The following is a 16052-nucleotide window of genomic DNA, read 5'->3' as shown; positions in this document are numbered from 1 at the left end:
ATTAGCACGTTGTTTACAAATCTAATCTATTTGATGAAGTATTTATTAGAAGGATCTTTAAGCAAACATTTATCAGATTTATCCAGTTCGTGCACTTAGATTAAACGCAGATTTACATGTATTGAAAATGTAAGCATATGCGCATAGATCAAACAATGATATTAACCATACAAAAAGCTAGATCTGTGATACTTCAGATTTAGCACAGAATTACCAAAGAAACTTATCTTTATTTACTTTCTTCACCAATACATCCAGATCCACCCTGCGCACTCAGCTGTAGGGGTCCTCACACACAATTACAGACTATTCTAGGCCTCTGTGCACATAGCTGCAGAGCCTCTATCCACTACCTGAACCCTTGAATCGAACTTACAGATGCTTACAAATTGTTCTCCTCAAAAACCCATTACATTACAGATCCAAGATCATACAACAAAACTTAGCCTTTTCTACCCATAGAGCCTCGCTCGATTTATGCCTTTCCATGGACCATGATCCACGGGCAGGACGACTCATCTTACATTTCTTTACATTATTTTTGGGTGGACTACCCTTTGACTTCAACATATTACAAATCGCGCTCCATGCTTCTCGCATAATCTTTTCCCAAAATTGCGGTCTTCATGTCCCATGACCATTACGCGGGGCTTCTGCTACCCAACAATAGTGTTATAGTACAAAAAGTATAAAGGAATGCTCTCACTGTGTGGTTTCGCTTTAGATAGTGCAACACAGATTGGGCCACCATGTACTTTTGGGTATATATGGGAGGAATACATTAGGTTTCTATCCATCCTTAGGTAACCGAGTTGACCGCCTTGTACACTGTGATACACCAAATAGATCATTTAGGGAGATTGCCTGTACGTATGTTAAGTCCTTGGTTTATTGAGGCAGTATATTGCAGTTCATAGTTACTTGTTAATCCTTTTTCCTATATTATCTCTCTTTTGTTTTGTTATGTTATTTTGATTAAAATAAAATTAATTGACCATGGATAACATCCTCCACATCACTCCTTAGTTGATCTTATGTTGAGACATATGGCAACAACTCCGGAGTCCATTGATCAAGGAATTCCTTTTGATGGGAATCCTAGTCCTTTTCCTCCTTTCAAAAATATTGGTGCTCCTTATATGGTTACATTGTCCCTTTTGGGACTTACCATCGTCTTTCCAGTATGGTTGTTCTCAACCTCCTTGGCCCCACAACTGAATATTCTTACAATTGGACAAAATCAACCTCCAGTTGATCCTAAAGTTGACCCTTTACCTTATTCATTGGTTGTTTCTTCCTCCCCTTCTTCCTCTTCGCTTGGTGAAAGTATTGACACTAGTAACCCTGTGGATAAGAAGAAGAAGAAAGGGAAGAAGAAGAACAACAACAAAATTCATCAGGGGGGCAACCAAGCAACCATTGCTTCGAATGCAATTTCTGATGAGAAACCGTCCGATAAGCCTCACAAACTTCGATATCCTTGCAAACTTTGTACGAGAGACCATCTTCTTCGAAATTGTTCTGGTATTCCTCATATCTTAGAAGAATGGTCTTCTCATTTGCATCATCCTGTGTCATCAACTTCTGGAGATCATGCTAGTGACACACCATCAACTAGTGGTAGTAAATTTCATAGAAAGAAGGGTAAAGTTAAGCCTCCCTATAGGTTATGGGAAGGGAATCACCCCATTCACCTTTGTCTCTATCTGGATGAAGCCCAAAATGTGTTGGATAACCATCCTACTTCTCTACAACGACTTCCATATTATTACAGGAGACTCTCCCTTAATGCTTCACTAGTTGATAAAGTGACTGACCCAAATCAATCATCGATCAAACCTACTCTCTTTGAATGTGAATCCTAGAAGTCTATACTTGACCAATCACAGGTCGAGGAAACAGTTGACCCGATTTCACCTTCAGTTAATCGTATCTTTCCCATAGAGAGTGAGTATGATACCACTCAGGTTCTTTTTGTTTCTTCAGATTCCAATGAGCCTGGAGGTAATCCTCTTGTTCCATCAAGACAAGAGGAAAATCCTCCCATTCTCGTAACTCAAGAGGGTAATTCTCCCTTTCTTACAATTCCCCCTCCAAGTAGTTTGGTCACTTCCTTTTATTGGAATCGACTGGCAGGATGCCAATCTTCCTTCTTATGTGCCTTTGCAGATCATAATACAAGTTTATAATATGTTGTATCTGGAACTATTATAGATGAAGGTGCATCTGTGAGTATCCTTTCCTCCACTGCTTGGCAAGTGCTTTGTTCGCCACCAGTTGTGCCTATTACCCATAATCTGTTGGCTTTTAATAGAGGAACCAATCAACCATTAGGGATCCTTCCTCAATTGCCTATTACTTTGGGAGAAAAAATTATTTATCTCAATGAGATGGTAGTCCTAGGCCCTTTAGATTACAATTTACTTCGTGGGTGTGACTATGTTCATGACATGGGAGCTGTTGTTTCAACACTCTTTCGAGTGATGTGTTTCCGACATGAAGGCAGAATTGTCAGCATTGACCATATTTCATTTCCCAGTCTAAATATGGATTCCAGTCAACCATCTTCCCTAAATGGTCCTTTTGTCCCAATGGTATCTTCCCTGCCATAGGTCAATTATGTGGCAACCTGTTCCATGCCTACATCAATTGACAATCAATTTCGTGATGTTGTGCATTATGTATTGGGGGAATTGGAACTAGATCTCTCTAATGGATTCCTTGTTATGTATCCCTTCTAGAGCATTTTTCTCCCATTTGATAAGAATTTCTTGGAAGTCATGACCTCTTATGGGTCATGATCAAGGAATCATGAGCATAGTTCCTTGTCTTGTGTCAAGCTCATTAAAAAATGAAACAAGGAATCTGAGGTTAGTTATTTTATTGTGTCAACCTCATCAAAAAATGAAACAGGTCCTAGAGCATAATTCCTTGTCTTATGTTTTTTGATCTAAAGATTATCTGAGGTTGTCATTGACATCAACCCAAGCAACACCAGGGGATACCCTGATCTTGCAAAGAAATTTTTACTTGACAAGTTAGCCTATTTTGAGACAAATATATTCTAGATGGATTCTACTCGTCGAGATGTTTCCGTTGATATATGGCATGCCAAGTAATTCTTCACGGTTTGAGAGATATTCACGTTTGAAGTTAGTAACCCCAGTTAGTCGGCTAAAATCCTATGGGGTTGTCGCATGGCACTCATAATTGGTTTTGGTCATTGAATAGTCAATAATTAATAATTTTTTAAGCTCCTAAAATCCCTCCAACATTCTCTACATAATCCCCTCTCAACTCTATAAAAAGAAATCTCATATACCCTCCAAATGTAGCAATTGTGGCAGTTTCGCTATAACTTCATTTCTGCGAAGTCTTAGATTTGGAAATGAAAACCCATTTGATTCAAAATCCTGATGAACATCGTGACTAAATTTCAGATCTTGTTTCAATATATTTTGGGAGATATGATATGTGGATGTTAGGGTTTTTGCAAGCTCCCGAATTTCATCTCAAAGAAGTGACCTTGGGAAAATCGTCATAAGTCTCTCTCTGAGAAGAGGATTGGAATTATGTAAAATTGGTGGATAGTGCATGGAATGTAGTTTTCTGTGTATCAATTTTAGAGCTGAAGGAGGAAACAGTGACATGTGGCATGCCGTACAAGTTCATTTTACTGAAGTAGCCCATAATTAGGTCATTGTGAGAGATTGGGCATAACTTGGTCTTGAAGAGTCCAAATCGGGTCAGACTTGTGGCATTGGAAAGAAGAATTAGAGGGATACTATAGGACTGAAGATAATATTTATATCAACAATATCAACCTTTGTCATTTATGGCAATACAAGTACTCCCACTATGATCATGACACCTGTTCCTACTGCCTTCTCTCCCGCTTTGTCATCAATGGCAAAGGGTAACTCCCCCTGACAAATAGCCATCCTATAGACCTATACACACCTCCACTCCCCTTTTCTACATGAGTAGATAAGGAATCTGACCAGAGTTCCATATCTTATGTCAAGCTTGTTAAAAAATGAAACAAGGAATCTGAGCATAGTTCCTTGACTTGTGTCAAGCTCATTAAAAAAATGAAACAAAGTCCCTGGAGAAAAGTTCCAATTTGAGTCTTTGATTAGATCTCGTAAAATCCCAGTTGATTCTTTCACTTGATCTCGTATATGAACCTTCATTCCATCCACCTGATAGCCACAAGTAGTCTACTTAGGTGAATGTAACGAAGCTTGGGGGGCATGCACCTAGAATCGAGTCATCATGCTGGGGGCATGTAAACCAATCTCAAGAATAGTTTTTTCATAGTTCAAGCTTGTGTAAAAATGAACCCTTGTGTAAAAATGAAACTGAATACGAGCATAGTTTTTCATTTCAAGCTTGTGTAAACATGAAACTGAATCCAAGCATAGTTCCCTATGGTTCAAGCTTGTGTAAAAATGAACTCATCTCCATTTTAACCCTCATGATTGCCATTCTATCATCCTCTTCCGTCAGATGAGCCTTGGTTTTTCTCCTTCCATCGTCACTATTTGCTTGGTTGATCATACACTTTTACTTGGTTGTTTTACCCTTTTTGAGGAACTGTTGCAATGAGTGGTCTTATTAGCCAGACTCTTCACATAAATCAAGATGTTTTGAGAAGTTCCAACATCACCGAAACCAGTTGCTATCCTAGACACCACTCGTTCCTCTAAGACGAGTCACCTTTAAGCTCTTTTCTGGCTCGTAAAAAATGAAAAGATCACCGAGCATTTTCATTTTTTTACTTGTTAAAAGAAAATAAAAATAAGGGATCTAATTTCAAGCTCTTTTCCGACTCTTTAAAAATGAAAATATTGTCGGGTGCTTGTCCTCTTCAGCTAGTAAATGGATTGGACACAACATCTACTCAATATAATTTTAACCCTTTTACGGACTAAGATAGATTACTTACGAAAAAGGGAATACGTTGATCGAACATGGTCAATAGGCTCTCTCTTGTATTATTTTATGCTTTTTTAGACTTGAGAGACAAATTTACGAATAAGAACTTGTGGAGTTTTCTTTTTGTCCCCTTTCAAACTCTCTAACCATGAAAAGGACCAAGTTCTCATTGTCATAGAACTCGTTAAGACATCAAATAGTGACAAACTTGTCCATCATGACAAGACTGAGTTTCACCTTCTCTAGGCTCGTTAAAACATCACATAGTGATGGATTCATCCGAAGGGTAGAATTATACTACAAGCATATGTTATTCTCCTCAAGCTTGTTAAAAAATAAAGACGTACTAGTCATCAATGACTGGGAAAAATAGCAAAAGGGATAAATCACTTTATGGTAGCAAGTCACTCTTGAACATGACACTTTCACTTCATCTCCATTACTATTTGGATTAGGTTATCTACTTGATGGTTATCATACCTATGGTCTATCACACCATCCATCACTTTGGTTTTGGGTCAATGCTGCCAATTCATTTAGTGTTGTTGACATGTTCAAGAGAAGACGTTCAGTAAACTTCATCCTTTGCAATACTCATAAACCTTCATTTTCATGACCGCCATTCCTGAACTTTGTGTCATCAGACAAATTCCATCTCCAAAATTATTATACTTGTTGCATGTCATTGATGGGGGATACATCAAGGCCCTCTTGCGATGAGTCACTTCTTGTCGACATCAACACATTATCCAAGAAGTTGACTTAGAAACACCCTTCCAGTACCTTGATGCTTGCATACATCAATGGTAAGTTTCTCGCTTTCAGTGATAGGTTGACATCACTAGCCTTCAATCGAAAGGCTTTGTATGGTGTTCGACATCAAAACATTTATTCACACCATGTAGAATGTATTATAGTACCTTGAGAATCATTATCATTATCGGTGATCTCTCTCGCATTTGTTAACGGCTTACATCATTGGCTGGTAATCAGACGATGTCTTCCCATGTTCAACTTCAGATCACATATTCACATGGTTAGACTCATACTTGAGTGAAAAATCAGACGAGATAAAAGACCACAGATCTAGTTTCATCCACCTAGGCTGCGATTTCAGGATAGTACTAAATCAATTGTATGATGGCTTTACATAGATGGTCATTCCATCAAAGGGTCTATATCTGTAGACGACTATCTGATTTATGTACATGTAATGAAAAGTTCATATGCTGAGTATGGAAATGCCTTCCTTTAGCAATTCATGAAAAATTCAAAATATCATGATGTTATGTATTGTAATCGATGCAGGTCATCGTCCACTTCAGTTCCTCTCCATCACATCATAAATCATATCACTCAACATTATCATTTTTGACTTCATGATTTAGGGGGCAACTGTTATAGGTCTATTTGGGAACATCACTCCCGACATTCAGATCAGTACTATTAGGGCTCATCAAACCATAATTCAGTTGTTACATGCCCTAGACAAGTCATCACATTGAATGCTTCCTTCTGTGAAAGTTTCCTGGCCTAAAGCCTTCCTAAAATGTCTCCTTGGGACAACAGCACAACCTTAGTCAAGGGTAACTATGTTGCAGAGTAGGAAAGCCCATTCTGGCCTGCACTAAAGTGCACTTAGGGCCTCTTTGACCTGCTCTGGGCGATAATGAGTGAAATTTTCATAGGGTTCTTAGAATATTCCTTCATTCTAGATGATTCTAGAAGGATCCCATCTCTTATCTCCTCCTATGAACTCGAAATTGGATAGGTTAAGGATCCATTAACCTCCTATCCTCTCATCCCTTGATCCTTGGAAACTAAATCCAAGTTTGGAAGGCCATTCAATACCCTTATTTATGACAAAACCACCTCCATTTCCTATTAATTGAGCCCTCATCATAGTGATTAGGGGGCTAGAATCTGAAGTTTGTAAATAAATTCTGTTGGTTTGAGAATTGAGTTTATGTCAAGCAATGTTATGCTACTGGAATGGTGTGCTTTTGATGTGGCGAGGGTTGAACTGAAGATGGAGGAATGGCACAGGATCAAACTGTATTGGGTGATACTCTTCCTTCTACATTAATAAGGAGTTTATTCATTTTCTTAAGTTATTGTTCATATCTATGATGATTATGTTATGAAACCAGCTCAAGAAATGATAGATCAACGCCTTAGAATTCAGCCTTTTTGAGGGGGCAACCTCCTTTGCATTACATAAATGAACAATTCTTTGATGATACAAATGAAAAGACCTCCTTTCTGTATATAGGAGTCTAAGGGGTCATAACATAATCAGAGACGACATAACAATAATGATGTAAGGGCACAATAATAACAATAGTGGGCTTCTATGTGGCACAATAGTAACAATATCGGCACTACATGGGGACATCAATATAATAAGTGGGTTGTACTAATAACAATAAGGGGTTACACTAGTAGTATAGGGGCCTAACATGCCCCTCTCCTTCAAAAAGCCTTGTCCTCAATGCTTGAGTAGTTCTTGATGCTTCTGTATAAAATTCTTGTCCTCCCATGTGGAATCTTCAGTGGGTAAGTTCTTCCACTTGATGAGATACTCTGAAATTGATAGATTTCGTAGCTGTTGGGTTCTTGTTTCTGTGACTGCTCCAGGTTCCAATATGATTTTTCCTTCCTCTTCAATTTCTGGCAATATTTTTTGAATTGGGATCTTTTGCAACTTTTGAATAAGTGGCCATACTTCTTCATCCTTCTTCCATTCATCCCTTGCTTCATTTATCCAATATGGTTGGATAATAGAAATAGCACAAAACAGTGCTTCCACATCCTCATCCTTGAAGAGTCTTCCCATTCGGTAAGGTCGCCATTTTTTAAGTGCATGTAGTATTGCCAACATTTCCTTCTCATAAATAGCTTGCTTGAGATGTAGTAGTAAAAATACCCAATCACCTACATCAAAACATTTTTCACTACGCTGTTGATCTATCTGTTGTTTTGTTTGATTTTGCACTGAAGTGGCGTTATCCTTTAAAAGTTGGAGAACTTGTTGTTGATGCTCGATGTGATCTTTCTTTGCTTGAACCTTTTTCTTCTTGATATGTCCTTCTATCTCTAGAGTTTGAGGAGTGGTAATTTCTTCCAATCCTTTACAAGATATGGTCGGATTCATTTCTTGATGCTCGATGTGATCTTTCACTTCTTGAACATTTTTCTTCTTGATATGTCATTCTATCTTGATAGTTTGAGGAGTGGTAATTTCGACCAATGAATTACAAGATATGGTTGGATTCATTTCTTCTTTCTCGATGTGATCTTTCACTTCTTGCACCTTTTTCTTCTTGATATGTCCTTCTATCTTGAGAGTTTGAGGAGTGGTAATTCTTGCCAATGCTTTACAAGATATGGTCTGATTCATTTCTTCTTTCTCTGGGGTGGGGTCCTGGCGTATATCCTCTTCTTTTAATGTTTCTTGATCCTTTTCTTCCTCCTCTTCATATTCTATGTAAAATAATTTCTTCTCAGCACACTTATGACCTTTAGTGCATTTTCTATCACAATTGTAACAAAGCCCTTTTTCTCTTTTTTCTTCCAATTGTTGTGGTGTAACCCTTGTAGGTTGTGGAAGGCTAGGAGAAACAACACTTCCATCTTTATAGTTGTGAGGGGTATGCTTCCTGGTTTCCATAATTTTTCTTTCCACTATGTCACAAAGCCCTTTTACTCTTTCCAATTTTTGTGGTGTTTCTCTAAAGAAGGTGTTGCTCTTTGTATCCTCATAATGTGCTATCATTTCCTCGTGAAAATTGACCATGTAACAAGTTGTTTACGAGAAAAAATACCTTCATACCATAAAAATTGATCCGGTTCTAAATATGAAGATGCAATACATACCTTTTGTAACAGTGGTACACCATGTAGATCAAAATATTGCTCCATCTGAAGTGTCCAATTTACCGGATCCTTGCCATCAAACTTCCTCATCTTGCTTTTTCTTGATTTTATGAGCTCGATCTGGAAAAGGCTGTAACTTTGTACTTTTGTATCTTTAAGTTCCGAAATTTGATCTATAGTAGCCCTCTGCGTCCTCTTTCCAATGCCACCAGTCTGATCCAAATTGGATTCTCCAAGAAAGAGTTATGCACAATCTCCCAAGATGACCTGATTATAGACCTTTCCAAAAGAGCGAACTTGTATGAAGTGCCACGTGTCACTATTTCGACCTTTGGATCTGAAAACGATATACAAGAAACTACAGTCCGTCCTCTTTCTGTACCTTCTTACGAAATTTCAATCCGATGCCCAGAGAGAACGTTATGACAATTTTCCCTAGGTCACCTATTTGGAATGTAATTCAAGAGTCTGCAAAAATACCAACTTCCTCAGATCATATCTCCGCAAATATAGTGCGAAAATCTCTAAAATTTGGACTCTAGATTCAGCGCGATTACTTCTCAAATGGTTTTTTTTTAGCTTTTGAAATGTTGTAGAAAAAAAAGTTATAGCGAAAATGCCACGATGACCTGTTTGGAGCAGCAAAACCCTAGAATCTAAAGCTCTGATACCAAATGTTATGAAACCAGCTCAAGAAAAGATAGATCAACGCCTTAGAATTTAGCCTCTTCGAGGGGAAACCTCCTTTGCATTACATAAATGAACAATTCTTGGATGATACAAATGAAAAGACCTCCTTTCTATATATAGGAGTCTAAGGGGTCATAACATAATTAGAGACGACATAACAATAATAATGTAAGGGCACAATAATAACAATAGTGGGCTTCTATGTGGCACAATAGTAACAATATGGGCACTACATGGGTACTTCAATATAATAAGTGGGTTGTACTAATAACAATAAGGGGTTACACTAGTAGTATAGGGGCCTAACAAATTATGTGTTTCAATGTCTTCGATTCCATTGTTTTATAATAGATAGATCATGTATGCTTTGATCATTTCTTGTTTCTATTTCTCTTGATACAGCTACCTTTTAAGTGGATTTAGTTCAAGTGGGAGCGATTCAAAAGAGATCAAGGAAGTGAAAGACTACTAGTAAGTTCCTCCATCTCATCTATCTTCTATAAAAAAGGTTAAACTACTTTCTTTCTATTGTTCTAGGTGTAGTCACCCACCTAGGGAAAATGTGTTTATCCGTAAATGAAAATTACATATAACAACGACTTTGAAGTAAAAAAACACCTGAAATAAAAAATCATAAGAGAAATAAAAAAAGAAACAACACTTTATTGAAAAGCAATAGATAAATAAATAACTTAAGTTACAAGAGTTGTGATTTCAGTTGCAACAATGTTGTTTCCCGAGGGAAAAACAATATGTTAATAGTGAGTGAATGGAAACAAAAGATCCTTTGGAAAAATTCTTTGGTAGCAACGATTTGGATCTTCAAATGGAGATCAATTATTCATTTCTCCTATTATGCATCTGTCAAATAATGAAAAAGTCTTCATGTTGTTTTCTGCATGTTGGTGAGCAATAGCGGGAACAATTTTGTAACAAGGTATTACATTTCAAAATGTTTTTAGATTGTGACACCTAGAAAAAAAGAAAATCATATGATATTAAATTTCCTAACAGGTGTTTGGATAAAATTACCTTATTTCATTAACATTATCTTCAAGAATAACTCGTTCATAATTTGACCTTCTTTATTCTCCTCAGACCTGCAAAAAAATGAGCATCTACCTGAAATAAAACATGAAATCCTGGAGAAAGAGAGGTGATCGAGCTCCCCTAATCCAAGAAGTATGAAAAAATTAACAAGTAGTTATTTTGCAAAACAAATCCACGCAAAAAAAATAACAAAGTAAAATTGATTTATTACGTGCGGGAGAGCAGTGGCCAATCATGCTAACCTGCAGTGTTTTAATCATAACTTCTTTGCTTTTTGTCCGCTTTGAGTGATTACTAAGCCAAATGAAAGTGAATTTGGAGGGATACCTCCAATAGATTTTTTTTTTTTTAATTTTCATGAGATGATGTGTCAAATTTACTTAGAACGACCTGCATAACAGAGTCATTTTTTATTTCCCATATTAGAGAAATAGATGATATTTTAAGCATAAATTTTTCGTTTGATGACGGATTTAGTTGATTAAAAATGGAAGTGAAATTAGATTCATGTATATATCACCAATATAAACAAGTTTTGAATAAAATAAGAATTGATGGGTCAAATTTTCTAAGTAAGGATCGGAAAAATAAAGTTTTAAGAATGTTGATTTACAAAGGTAGTCAATATTTTGGTCATAACTTTCTCATACATATCAAAATCAAGTGATTCAAATGGCCTTGAAACTAGATTCATGGGGGAATGTACCATAGGAACATGTTTTTCAAATATAGTAATTTATGTTTCCAAAAATGGACTATCCCAACTCTGTCCATGAGCTGCCTCCTAGACAACCTATCAATGATTCGGTCATAAATTTTTCGTTTCAAATCCAAATTGAGTAGTTAAAATTGGGTTGTAAAGTAGACATCAATGGATACTTAGTATAGAAACAGGGTTTAAAAATATGTCCATTTGGTCCCTCAAAACACGACTGTCCCGACTGTGTTTTTAGTAATTTTCTCAAGCCCACATGACATTAAATTTGGTAAAAAAGCAATTTTTCCCAAAATGGTGATCAAAATGAATATGGGTGTTTGTAGAAATATTATTTTCAATATAATACATCTACATATATAAATGAATTCAAACATTTATCACTGATGTTGATTTCCACAATGTCTTGCAACAAAAACAACTATTTTTACATATAAAAGAATATGTTTATTTATCTCCCTATTTATTTTATGTTCTACACTAACCTACTCTACTTTAAAAAATAAAATATGGTTACATAAAAGAGTACTTCCAGTGGATCCATTTTCGAAATAAGGCCTCAAATATGTACATACGCGAATTTGAAAATTCTTGTTAATAAATAATAGGGTATGAGAAGCCATCTACCCTTGAAAAGATGGTGTTAAGACTTGTCGAAGTGTGGAGTGATGCTGAAAACAAATTATGGAGTGAAACCAATCTTCAATATAGCCTTTACTCTCTTGATTTCCCATAGTTTTCATTTCTTGAAGTTTGTGAGTTTCTAATGTCTTAATGAACTTGATAGCTTGTTGATGTAGACTAGAAGAAACCTCATTTTCTTCCATAACTTCTACTTTTTTATTATTATTTGAAACCTTCCCAATCTCAATAGAAGTTTTCTGTAATGGTGCATGTGATCATGTTGTACTGGTTTATTATTGTAAGGGCACAAAATGTGTTGAGTAGGAAATTGTTTAGGACATGGAGGATTTTGATGATGTTGTTGATGGGTTGTGTGGATGATTTTGATAGGCAAGAAAGATGTTGTGGAAGAGCTGGTGAAGAATATGGATGATGTGTTTGTGCTACAAGATGAGGGAAAGTAGCCATGTAATCATAAGATAAGCGATGCCAAATTTGTGGACAATTTTGGCGGGGGTTATACTGAGATTGGTATGGCTGCCATCACATAGGTGTATTCCATAATGGATTATGCAAGTAAGAAAATGGAGAGGAATTGTTTTGAACCATACATGTAGGCCATGGTTTCCATGGTTTTGACCTTATTGTAACTTCTCCATCTCTTTGATATGCTACTTCCATTCTAGATAAGGAAGAGTGACTATCTATGTGATGATCCTTTCAGTAATGAGGGAAAAGCACTTCATCAATTTCTGCCTGATTTTTCTTAATCTGTAAAACATGCAATTGTGAATTTAGAGAGCTAATAAAATCATATCTAAAATTTTCAAATAAAACATTGATTTAAGCTCTTATGTCTTCTGTTCTTGTAGTAGATTTGGAAAAGAAAGAAGACAGTTATATAGAATTCTTACGAACCCTAGAGATTCCTCTTGAATACCTTATGCATATTTCACAAACAACATCATATGATAACTCAAAAACATCACCTTTTCCTATCAGATTTAAGAGTTCTAAAAATTCGTCTTTGATTCCTTTGAGTAGGAGTGTTTTCAATGCGTCTTTTGCAAAATGCTTGTGCTTTGATTTTTGAAGGTTGTATTGAAATCATTCCACATAGTCTTCCAAGCTTTCATCTTCCCCATGTGTCATACTAAAAATATCTTCATTGTCCTTGTAATAGGCTTGATACCTTTTCAAGAATAAATTCTTCATGTCCTCCCATGTTTGGATGCAGTTCCCACCAAGGCTCGTAAACCATCGGGGAGCTACTCCTTTTAAAGTAACAGGAAAAATTTTCAACCTCTGAGCATTAGTACAGTACTCATATCCTCTACAAAGTACTTCAAACTCAAATAATAATGTATATGGATATTCATTTTCCAAACAATGAAAATTTGGTAGAGCAGATAGGGGAATGATTTGCATTTGTATCACTCCTCCTAGATCTCTGATAGGAAATTCAAAAGTAGAAGTGTGTGCCATTTATTCCCTAAATAGAAGATTTTCTTTATGTGCTACTATGGGGATCCTCCTTCAAATGTTCATGTCAATTGGTTTGTGAAATGTGTGGTGCTTACATCACCACTTGAGTGGGATCATGATATTTTTTTATTTTTATTTTCAACATTCTACCTCTAAAATTTCTACTTCTACTAGTCTATGCAATATGACCTAAGTCTGACTACTGAGGGTAGACCCATCACTGGTTAGTCCAAGATGCATGTGTAGGTTGTTACCTCTTGTCTTCGATATCAAGCTCTCACAAAGTTAGCTATGCATATCCATCCATATATTTGTGTGGTAGTTCTATTTGACTGCCTCCCCGGGAACGACGCCAAAATGTTGGAGAAAATTAATTGATAAATAAAAACACAACTAATCACCTAGACATTAATTATCAACCTGAGGAGAATCCTTTTATTTCAAGGCAATCGACAAAATATATGCAAGAAAATACCAACAACTGACACTGGTTCTACACGATTATGTTCTACACTATTATGCTCATTTGACAAGAAATAAAATGTAAGACTTGAAAAACAATACTAAATTAAAAAGAAGAAAGTAAGTGAAAATAAAAGGATTATAACAATTGTTTGGGTGTGTTATATTCTTTCCACGACTGTGCAGTGGGGCGGCAACAATGCCTCCTGTATGGGGGGTTTGAGGGGGTGGTTAGCCCCCCTCTATGGGGTCTGGGGAAACGCCTCGAGTAATATTTTTTTGGACCCTATATTAGGTGGGCGGACCTACATATGGTTTTCTGCATGGTTTTCGCACATGGTTTTGGGCATGATGGCTTTCGGTCCATGGTATTGGATGCTTTAGCATGTATATATATGTATTGTAACATTAAAAGGAACATAATGAAAATCAATCTAGTAGTCATGATTTTGTGATCCAAGGGAAAATCTCTGAGTATATTTGTTTCATGTGTTATGCTCTCGCCTTTCTTTATTTTCTATTTTAGAATTCGTATGCAAGTAACTTCTGTATGGGGTTAAAACCTACATTTGGTATCAGAGTGTTTTGGCTTCAAGGGGACGTCTTTGTTGCTAAGAGGTTTTGCTCGGGCCTCTGGTAGACCCTGTTGAGTGGGAGATCTGTGGGATCGATTCTTGTGGTGAAATAATATGGCGAGTAGTGGAAAGATAGAGATCAAGAAATTTAATGGTCAGAGTTTTGAGTTGTGGAAACTCAAGATGGAGGATCCGTTGGTTGATAAAGATTAGTGGATCGCGGTAGATTCGGGTACTAAACCAACGAGAGTGTTCGATGAAGAATGGAAGAAGTTGGATTGGAAGACAAATACCACAGTACAATTGTGTCTCTCAGATGCATTATTTCTAAATGTATTAAGGGAAGCTACGATGAAGGCTTTATGGGACAAGTTAGGGACATTGTACCAATCTCAGTCTCTGGTGAATAAATTTTTCCTATGGAAACTCAATATGGAGGATCTGTTGGTGGATAAAGATCAGTGGATCGTAGTAGATCTGGGTACTAAACCAATGGTAGTGTCCAATGAAGAATGAAAGAAGTTGGATTGGAAGGCAAAGAGCACAATACGATTGTGTGTCTCAGATTCAGTATTTATAAATGTATCAGCGGAAGCTACGGTGAAAGCTTTGTGGAACAAGTTAGGGACATTGTACTAATCTAAGTCTCTGGTGAATAAATTGTTCCTGTGGAAAAAGTTGTATAACCTGAGGATGAAATATGGAGACTCAGTGATAGAGCATCTAAATGCATTTAATACTGTGGTAAGTCAGTTATTATCTATTGATATTAAAATTTTAGATGAAGATAAGTGCATCAGTTTGTTGTGTTCTCTACCATATTCATGGGATAGTCTGGTTATTGCAATAGGTAGCAATGCAACTACTTTGCAATTTGATGAAATAGTCTCATCCTTGCTGACTAAGGAGATGAGACGGAAAAATATGGAGAGCTAGAATGGTGATGCCTTATCTGTATGAGGGCGGACCCAGAAAAGAAACAAAAATAAGTCATCGAGTGGGAGATATAAATATAGAGGGAGATCTAAATCTCCAGGAAAACCTGTAAAGGTGTGGTGGAAATGTGGAAAGGAAGAGAACTAAAAAAGGGACTATAAATGTAAAGCTCCTGACAAAGGAAAGGGATCTGATGATGCTCCTTCTGCAGAGGTGAAAACCACCTCAGATGAAGGTGGGGATGTGTATATGGATTCTTCAAGTACACATGTAGATCATGAGGCACGGTTGATTGACTCAGGTGCATCCTTTCACTTCAGTCCCAATAGAGAGTGGTTCTGTGAGTATGAGAAATATGATGGTGGTGATGTTCTCTTGGGGGATGACAAGAAGGCTAGAATCATTGGTCACGGAAAATTCAAGTTGAAGTTACAAGGTGGAAGGATTAGAACACTTCTAGGTGTTTTGTATATTCCTCCATTAGCTAGAAATATGATGTCTGTAAGCAAGCTAGATGATGCAGGTGTAAAAACAGTGTTCGAGAAAGACGTCTACAAGATGGTTCAGGGAGCACACGTATTGATGCAAGGAGTTCGGATTGGAACTCTGTACAAGCTGCAAGGTAGCACTATTATTGACAGGTGCAACAGTTATGTGGTTCCTGAAAGTGGAGTAGAATTTCTAGTGGTCTCTAGAGAAAA

This window comes from Pinus tabuliformis, chromosome X (assembly GCF_031772625.1).
Source record: "Pinus tabuliformis cultivar Carrire ecotype Pingquan chromosome X, CPIR1, whole genome shotgun sequence".
Classification (NCBI taxonomy): Eukaryota; Viridiplantae; Streptophyta; class Pinopsida; order Pinales; family Pinaceae; genus Pinus; species Pinus tabuliformis.
The sequence above is the reverse complement of the archived record's forward strand: the minus strand, read 5'-3'. Positions refer to the sequence as shown.